At 38.8% G+C, this 5,574-nt stretch overlaps 1 pseudogene; it reads left to right on the forward strand.

Annotated features, from left to right (window-relative positions):
• The first annotated feature begins 1,932 nt into the window (after positions 1-1,932).
• Positions 1,933-2,854, forward strand: LOC138155659 (large ribosomal subunit protein eL6-like; annotated as a pseudogene).
• Positions 2,855-5,574: the final 2,720 nt, after the last annotated feature.

The raw sequence follows: 5,574 nt of genomic DNA on the forward strand, positions 1-5,574 counted from the left end.
AGGGACAAAAGATAAAAGAAGAGCAATTCAATGAGGCAGAAGGAATGGTCAAAATAGGGAAGGAGACCTGTACCATATAATATTAATACAAATAGAGCCATCCTTTCTCTTGGGATGTATGTATATGTGTACATATAGATATATGTGTGTGGACACTATGTTATATATAATCTAAGATAGGGATCTATGTATTATATATGCATATAAATATATGATCGTTATTTTACTATGTAATAATTAAAATAATATATGGGTATGGTTCTACATATTACATAGACATAAACATTTGCATATGTATTTTATATTTGGTGTATTATAAATACATATATATTGTATATATTATATGCATGCATGTGATATGTGTGTATGTGTGGGGAGAGAGAGAGAGAGAGAGAGAGAGAGAGAAACAGGTCTGATGATGGTTTTGCCAACTTAGGTTCAAAGTTCTCTTTTTAGAGCTTTATTTGTTTCAGGCATGCTCCATGGACCATGTTATCCTTTTGAGATACTTTCCAGAATCCAGGTGACCTTTACAGGTATGCTAAGCAAAAAACTCAAGGAGTTCTCAGAAGGACATAAATTGTGTTAGTTCTGAAAAGAAGAAAGAAAATGTTTCCCCATTCCTTTAATAGTTAATATTTTTTTCCTCTCTCCTTAAATAAAATAATTTCCAATGGCTTTCTTTAACTCTATGACAGAAACTTCTATTGCTTTTCAGCATCCTGACCATCTAATAGGATTGTATAGGGCTTAAGTCAGAAGGCTCAGGTTCAAATTCAAACTCTAGAATTCCCACACTGTTTGACAAATCACTTAAGCTTTCTGAGACATGATTTTCTTATCTGTGAAGATTATAACAATTGCCTTGCCTACTTTACAGTGTTGTGAGGAGGAAATGAGATCATATGTGTGAAATCATTTTGTACACTGTAACCTTCAGAATGCTATACAAATGAATGAGTAGGTGATTAGATAACCCTTTATTAAGAAGCATGTACTATGTGCTTACTAAAAATGGATAAAAAAAATTTATTAAACTCCTGCATGCTGGGTACCTTTCCTCCTCACCTGTCCTTCCCCAAGGCAGAGATGGTTATTATTTGTCTAAATTTTCCCCTGTATATGTATCCTCCAGTGCTTAGTACAGTGCCTGGCAATTAGTAGGTGCTTAATAAATGTTTACTTGCTGAGCATTGACTTGACTGTCTGGCGCTGTTCTAGACCCTGGGGACAATGGTACAAAGTTTGGATGATCCTTGTCCGTCTACTGATGTGTTAGTTATGGTTCTAGGAATTATGGAAACAAATGCAAAAATGAAAGAATCCCTTCTAGTAAATAGCTTGTATTCTGTTGGGAGAGAGTACACATATGTAAGTATATGCAGAATAAATGTGAAATAAATTTTATATGAGAGGATGAAAAGCAAAGTAGTTGAGAAGGCAGACACTAGCACTTGGGGAGATCATAAAGGGCTTTCTATAGAAGATGACACTTGATGTGCATCTTGAAGGAATAAAGGGATTCTGCATAGTGACTGGAAGGAGACAAAAATTTCATTCATGGAAGATGGCCAGGGAAAAGAAATAGAGATGAGGATGGAGGCCCAGCTGTGGTCAGAAAGGAAACCTTCTCTGATCTCTCTTAATTCTAGTACCTTTCCTCTGTCAATTATTTCCAATTTAACCTCTATATATCTTGTCTGTACATAGTCGTTTGCATGTTGTCTCCTCCATTATTAGATTATGAGTTCCCTGAGAGATGGGATTATCTTCAGGAATCAGCACAGTGTCTGGCACATAGTAGGGGCTTAATATATTATTATTGACTTACTGGACTATAAACTGTGGGAGGGAAGTAATACATAACAAATTTGGAAAGATTGATTGTTGTCAGATTATAAAGGACTTTAAAAGCCAAATAAATGGCTCTTTCCCGTCTCTCAAGATGGCGGACAAAAAGTCACCCAAGGAAAAGAAGGTCAAAAAGGAAAAAAAAAGAGAACAAAAAGGAAGATGTAGCTGAAAAGGTCAAAAAGCCTCGAAAGCATTGCAGTCGGAACCCAGTCCTGGCCCGAGGGATTGGCAGATACTCCAGGTCTGCAATGTATTCCCGGAGAGCCATGTACAAGCGGAAATACGCTGCCCCAAAAACCCAGATTGAAAGGAAGAAGAAAGAAAAAGTGCCTGCTACTATCTCAAAGCCTGTTGGTGGCGATAAGAATGGAGGAACTCGAATGGTAAAGATTCGCAAAATGCCTAGGTATTACGCTACTGAGGATGTGCCTAGAAAGCTGCTCAGTCATGGCAAAAAGCCCTTTTAGCCAGCATGTGAGGAGACTCCGAGCTAGCATCAAGCCAGGTACCATTCTGATCATGCTCACTGGCCGCCACAGGGGCAAGCGAGTGGTTTTCCTGAAGCAGCTGGCTAGTGGCTTGCTACTGGTGACTGGACCTCTGACCATCAACCGTGTTCCTCTGAGAAGGACCCATCAAAAATTTGTTATTGCTACTTCTACCCGGGTTAACCTTTCAGGAGTGAAAATTCCAAATCATCTTACTGATGCTTACTTCAAGAAGAAGAGGCTCCGTAAACCTAGACACCAAGAAGGAGAGATTTTTGACACAGAAAAAGAGAAATATGAGATTACGGAGCAGCGCAAGGCTGATCAGAAAACAATAGACTCTCAGATCCTACCCCAAATCAAGAAAATTCCTCAGCTCCATGGCTACCTGCGTTCTGTCTTCTCTCTCTCCAATGGAGTTTATCCTCACAAACTGGTGTTTTAAATGCCTTGCTTGCACAGAACACTTATTAAAATATTTGCAATAGCAAAAAAAAAAAAAGCCAAATAAATGTTGGGAATGGTGGTTCATGCTTATAATCACGGCTACTGGGGAGAATGAGACTGATGGTTCTGGAGTTTTAAGCTGCAATAGGGACAAACAAATTGGTTATCCCCACCAAGGCTGGAAAGTCCCAGTATTGGAGACCACTTAGCTGCCTAAGGAGGGGGCAAAACAACCCAAACTGGAAATAGAGCAGATCAAAACTTTGGTGATCAATAGTGGAATTGGGTCTGGGAGGAGCTGCTGCATTTGTAGCTTGGATAAGATAGGGAGTCTGGTCTATAAGACAAGAATAAAAAAAGGTGGGAGTGGGTGGGTAGAGGGAAAATAGATGAGGTTATCTTTTTGCTTGGCACATGAGTCACTAGAATTTACTGAGTAGTGGAGTAACATGATCAGTTCAAGTGGGTTGTGGAGTATGTTAAGGGGAATATGTGAATATAAACTGGGAAAGAGATAATGAAGCTTGTAATGCTTATCAGAGGGTTGTTCATGAGAATCAAGTGAAATAAAGCATGTAAATCACTTTTCAGTCCTTACTCAAAGTATTTAAAAGGATCTGTGATCTCATCAATTCAGGAGGGAGTGAACAACATTGCAGATCCCAACTCATCCATGTCTGCTCATTCTACACAACTCTTACCCATGTTCTCCAAAAGGTTCTCCATAGGGGCTCTATCCAACATGCTGGAAGTCTTTGGTAATTTATCCCCAAATCATGAGGGTGCAGGTGGAGCCCTCTGGATGTCCACTGATAGGTATGATAATATCTCATTCAAATGATGAAACATAGAAAAATGAAAACAAATTATAATTCTTAAAGTATGGCATAAATAACAGCTGTTATTACTAAGACCATCAATATTATTATGTGGGAAGTGACATCATCATCATCTGAGAGTGAGAAGAATATAGCAATTTTGTGGCTTAAAGATAGAAAAGAAGGCTTAGAATAGTAGTTGCCATCAATATGACAGAGTCAGTAAGAGATAAATGAAAGAAAATTCTGTGCAATAAGTGGGTCTAGTTAAGACTAGAAAATATGAGACGCTAATGGGTCCGTTCTGCAGTGTTATAGGATTTCTCCAGCAACATTCAGCCACTTGGGAGTGGGAACAAAAAAAACTATAACTAGGGCAGGTTGACTGGGACTTTGCTTTTGAGTGCTAAGATGAGGATGTGCTTTTTCCTCTCCCTGCTTTGATTCTATGTCACAATGTCAGTACCTCTTAGTCTTCCACTGACCCTTCTTCTTCATCTGAATCTGGGTAACCATCACTATGGACATGGTGGCGCTCTCCTAGAGTTCTCCTTCTTCTGAACCACTGCTGCCTCTACCTCACTGGACTGAGTAGCTGGGAACCACTTATCAGTCAAATCATGGGGATTCTGGCTAGAATTTTTGGAGTGTGTTCTGTCTTATCTCCTGCTACTACTATAACCACTCAGAGCAGTCTGTCTTGGCGACTCTTGACAAGCTTTTCACTGGCAATACTTGTGACATTCTTCCTGATCAAAAAGAGGGATTCTGGAGGCTCCATCTTCCTCCGTTCATGAGGTCTTGAGTCCTGAAGTTTGTTTATCCTTCTCAACTGAATTGCAGTAAATTTCATTATTCTTAGTTATGGCTTTGGGAACAGAGGTGATTTAATGTCTTGGAAGATTCCTAAGTCAACTCCTGAAATATTTGCTGCACCATTCCTCATCTTAATTATATGATGCTGAGTAAGACCGAAGAAGGCAGTTCTATTACTTCCTCCACTGAAATTCTCCTCCCAGGGATGTGCTGGTAAAGGTTTAACAATTAGCTCTTTGAAAATTCAACATGCACTCTTCATTTCTCCATTTTCCTAAGTCTAGATAATCAACAAAATAATAAATCAACCTCCATCTCATAGCATTTGCCAATTTCCAAGGGGTAAACACTCATGTTGAACATTTTACAATCAGCTCTTTAGAGCTGATGTGATTTGACTCCAGCACACCCCTGTCTTTTTTCAGGCTTCATTGTGGTGATCCTGGGTTCCTTAAAGCTTTGTCAGCAGAGCACAAGCTCTAGTATGTCTACCAAACTGGAAAAGCTACCATTATGGGATTAGTAATGAGATCTGTGTCTGTTCCTTTGAGGATAGGCTAGCTAAGAGTGGAAAGACTCATCAGAAGATTGATGATGAATTGTTTTGGTTATATCAGCTCATGAAACCATATGAATGTGTAATCCAACCAAGGCCTGGAGAATTTGGGATATACATGATCAAGAATATCCACAGTGATGAAATCATGGCTCTTTTGAAGTGGTACTTCCATGTCGTGACAGATAAATTTAACTTTTTGCAACTCACTTTATGGAAGTTTCATGAAATTGCTAGGAGGCTCCCATTTGCTGTATTTCTATTCTTTTTACAATCATGCTTGGGAAGGGCATAATACATGAAAATTCTGTTTAATGTTGATTTTAACCAGAGTTCAGTCTTTTGTTGAAACATATTAATATACATATGGGGGTTAGATTAGATGATTTATTAGGTATCTTTAAACTCTAAATCCCTTCCATGTTCTTCTGTAAGCTTTGGGTGAATCCATAAACTATACTCCCAAATCTTTTAAAATTCATTTTAAAAAGGGAAATACAGGCAAGGTGGAGCCTGAAGGATCAATCTCTTGTCTTTCCTGATTCTTGGTCTGGAGAATCTTGGTATAGAGAAGAAAGATCATTCCTATTGTGGG

Source organism: Petaurus breviceps, unplaced genomic scaffold (assembly GCF_028583685.1).
Source record: "Petaurus breviceps papuanus isolate PSGF00001 unplaced genomic scaffold, PetGlider_PUasm1.0 98, whole genome shotgun sequence".
NCBI classification, from domain to species: Eukaryota; Metazoa; Chordata; class Mammalia; order Diprotodontia; family Petauridae; genus Petaurus; species Petaurus breviceps.